Raw genomic sequence first — 4,816 nt, 5'->3', positions numbered from 1 at the left:
CAATATACAGATCCAGCTTCTAACCATAGCTTTATTAATAAAAATAGGAGCTGCTCCATTCCACATTTGAATACCAGAAGTTATAGAAGGAATAACATGAATTAACTGCCTAGTAATAACAACTATTCAAAAAATTGCTCCATCAACATTGCTTAGTTATGTAATTGACAATTTAAACATAATTTTAATTTTAGCAATTAGAACATCAGCAATTATTGGAGCAATTGGAGGATTAAATCAAACCTCGTTACGAAAAATTATAGCCTTTTCATCAATTAACCACATATCATGAATTATTCTAAGAATAACATCAGAAGACAATACCTGGTTAACATACTTACTACTATACATTCTTATAACTACCTCTACCATTATGTTATTTTCAATAAACAAAACATACTACGTCCATCAACTGTTTATGCTAAAACTTCCACCCATTAAAAAAATATCCTTATTCATATCAATATTATCTCTTGGTGGACTACCACCCCTACTGGGATTTTTACCAAAATGGATAGTCATTATCCAAACAACCAACTTTAAGCAATTAATTATAATTATAATCCTAATTAGTATATCGTTGTTAACCTTATATTATTACTTACGAACCTCACTTACATCAATTTTAATAAACTATAAAACTAATATATGAAATATTATTAACAACAAGCCATTAAATTTAAAAGAACAAGTATTATCGGTAGTTACAATTTTTCCCTCAGTATGTGGGCTACCTATAATTCAACCAATTTACATATCTCTATAAAATCTTTATAAGGTCGTAAGTTAATTTTAAACTAATGACCTTCAAAGTCATAAATAAGGGGTACTCTTTTAGGCCTTAATACATATATGTATCACCCTGAAATTGCAGTTCAAAATTATTATTCTTAACTATAAAGCCAAAATTTAATGAGAGAGTTTTAAGCTCATAAATAAATTTACAGTTTATCACCTATAACTTCAGTCATCTCATTCTTGCAACGATGATTATTTTCTACTAACCATAAAGATATTGGTACAATATATTTAATTTTCGGAGTATGATCAGGAATAGTTGGAACATCATTAAGTATCTTAATCCGTATGGAATTAGGCCAACCAGGAAGTTTAATTGGGGATGATCAGATCTACAATGTGATTGTAACTGCACACGCATTTATTATAATTTTTTTTTATAGTAATACCTATTATAATTGGGGGATTTGGAAACTGACTAGTACCTTTAATAATTGGAGCCCCAGACATAGCCTTCCCACGATTAAATAATATAAGATTTTGACTACTACCTCCATCATTAACTCTACTATTATCAGGAAGAATTGTAGAGAGTGGTGCAGGAACTGGTTGAACAGTATATCCTCCCCTATCTGCAGGAATTGCACATGCCGGAGCCTCTGTAGATTTATCAATTTTTTCATTACATTTAGCAGGAGTATCCTCTATTCTAGGGGCAGTAAATTTTATTACAACAGTAATTAATATACGAACTATAGGAATATCCATAGAACGAGTACCATTATTCGTATGATCAGTAGTAATCACTGCAGTTCTACTATTATTATCACTGCCAGTTCTAGCAGGAGCAATTACAATACTATTAACAGATCGAAATTTAAATACCTTATTTTTTGACCCATCTGGTGGTGGAGATAATTGGGATAATTTCACACATTGTAACTCAAGAAAGAGGTAAAAAAGAAACATTTGGAGTTCTTGGAATAATTTATGCAATAATAGCAATTGGGTTCCTGGGATTTATTGTATGAGCACATCATATATTTACTGTAGGAATAGATGTTGATACTCGAGCATATTTTACTGCAGCTACAATAATTATCGCTGTACCAACAGGAATTAAGGTATTTAGATGAATTGCAACACTACATGGAACACAAATTAATTACTCTCCGTCAATATTATGAGCATTAGGATTTATTTTCTTATTTACAATAGGGGGGTTAACAGGAGTAGTGTTAGCAAATTCATCACTAGACATTGTGCTGCATGACACATACTATGTTGTAGCACATTTTCATTATGTATTATCTATAGGAGCAGTATTTGCTATTATAGCAGGACTAGTACATTGATTTCCACTATTTACAGGAGTAATAATAAATCCAGATTGATTAAAAATTCAATTTATCTCAATATTTATTGGAGTTAACTTAACATTCTTTCCACAACATTTTCTAGGATTAAGAGGAATACCACGACGATATTCGGATTATCCAGATGCATATACAATATGAAACATTGTCTCAAGATTAGGGTCAATCCTATCATTTACAGCAGTAATTATTATAATTTTTATTACCTGAGAAGGTATAACAAGTGCCCGACCAACATTATTTAATCTACAACAAGCATCATCAATTGAATGATATCAAATGTCACCTCCTTCTGAACATACATATTCAGAACTTCCAATACTACTTACTAACAACTAATCTTTAAGGTGGCAGAGAAGTGCATTGAATTTAAGCTTCAAATATAAGGGATATCCCTTACTTAAAAGTGGCAACCTGAAATCAAGTAGGATTACAAGATAGATCCTCCCCATTAATAGAACAAATAATATTTTTCCATGACCACACAATATTAATTTTAATTATAATTACAGTATTAGTAGGATACTTAATAGCATCACTATTCAATAACAAATTGACAAACCGAATACTTTTAGAAGGACAAACATTAGAAACAATATGAACAATTATACCAGCAATTACCCTAGTTTTTATTGCCCTACCCTCTCTACGTTTATTATACTTATTAGATGAAATTAATCAACCTTCATTAACCCTTAAAACTATTGGGCATCAATGATACTGAAGTTATGAATACTCCGATTTTATAAGGGCAGAATTTGACTCATATATATAACCAACAAATGAAATATCTATAGACTCATTTCGATTATTAGATGTAGATAATCGAACAGTATTACCAATTAACATGGATATCCGAGTACTAACTACATCTGCAGATGTATTACACTCATGAGCCATACCATCCATAGGAATTAAAATGGACGCCACCCCAGGACGACTTAACCAGGCAGGAGTAAATATTAGTCGAATTGGCTTATTTTTTGGACAATGTTCAGAAATTTGTGGTTCTAATCATAGATTTATACCAATTATTGTTGAAACTACAACTCACAAATCTTTTATTAATTGATTAATAAAAATTATACAAGAATCATTAGATGACTGAAAAGTAAGTAATGGTCTCTTAAACCACAAAATAGTAATATAACAACTACTTCTAATGAAAAAGTTAGTTAATATATAACATAGGAGTGTCAAACCTAAATTATCTTTACAGATACTTTTTTATCCCACAAATATACCCGTTAAATTGAATTACCCTATTTATAATATTTATATCAATTTATTTTCTATTTATAATCATCAATTATTATAGTTATAATAAATTATTAAATAGTAACAACTTTAAAGTAGAAAATAAACCAAAAATTAAATACTGAAAATGATAACAAGATTATTTTCATCATTCGACCCAACATCATCAGTTATAAATATATCACTAAATTGAATAAGAACATTCCTGGGATTATTAATAATCCCAGCCCCATTTTGATTAATACAATCACGAACCTCTATATTATATAATATAATAATAATAAAGTTACATGAAGAATTTAAAACATTTTTAGGAATAATTAGCCACCAGGGAAGAACCCTAATATTTATTAGTATATTTTCAATAATCTTATTTAATAATTCAATAGGATTACTACCCTATGTATTTACTAGATCAAGTCACTTAGTATTTACCCTAACCCTGGCCCTACCAATATGATTATCATTTATATTATTTGGGTGAATCAATAATACAAAACATATATTAGCACACCTAGTACCGGAAGGTGTGCCAGCACTATTAATACCAATTATAGTAGGTATTGAAATAATTAGAAACCTAATTCGTCCAATAACTCTATCAGTGCGACTAGCAGCAAACATAATAGTTGGACATTTAATAATATCAATAATTGGAAATACAGGAACAATATTAGAAATTATTGGGCTTTCAATATTAATTTTAGCACAAATTATATTAATTATTATAGAAACAGCCGTAGCATTCATTCAATCCTATGTATTTGCCTTATTAATTGCTATTCATTCTAGAGAATCAAAATAACCAATGTCAGCAAACCAAAACCACCCATATCACCTAGTAGATCAAAGCCCATGACCAGCAACAGGAGCTATTAGAGCAATAATACTAACAACAGGGATAATTAGATGATTTCACCAACAAAATATAATTTTATTATTAATAGGAATAACAACTATACTTCTTACAATAATTCAATGATGACGAGATATTTCACGAGAGGGAACATATCAAGGATTACATACAAATCAAGTTATAATAGGATTACGATGGGGTATAATTCTATTTATTATTTCAGAGGTATTATTTTTTGTATCCTTCTTTTGAGCATTTTTCCATAGAAGATTATCCCCAACAATTGAACTAGGAATATTATGACCACCAAGGGGAATTACTCCATTTAACCCAATACAAGTACCTTTATTAAATACAGCAATTTTACTAGCCTCAGGAGTAACAGTAACATGAGCCCATCATGGGTTATTAGAAAAAAAACCACTCGCATACAACGCAAGCCCTTATATTAACATTAATATTAGGAATATATTTTACTATCCTTCAGGCATATGAATATTATGAATCCCCCTTTACTATCGCTGATGCAGTATATGGATCCACATTCTTTATAGCAACAGGATTTCATGGATTACATGTTATTATTGGA

The 4,816-nt window shown here is 29.9% G+C and overlaps 1 pseudogene; it reads left to right on the top strand.

Moving 5' to 3' along the window:
- The first annotated feature begins 3,498 nt into the window (after positions 1–3,498).
- Positions 3,499–4,176, top strand: LOC145980147 (ATP synthase subunit a pseudogene; annotated as a pseudogene).
- The last annotated feature ends 640 nt before the right edge of the window (positions 4,177–4,816 follow it).

The sequence above is a fragment of the Lepisma saccharinum genome, chromosome 27 (genome assembly GCF_977018435.1).
Source record: "Lepisma saccharinum chromosome 27, izLepSacc3.1, whole genome shotgun sequence".
NCBI lineage: Eukaryota > Metazoa > Arthropoda > Insecta > Zygentoma > Lepismatidae > Lepisma > Lepisma saccharinum.
Note: the sequence above shows the minus strand (reverse complement) of the source record. Positions and strands in the feature narration are given on the sequence as shown.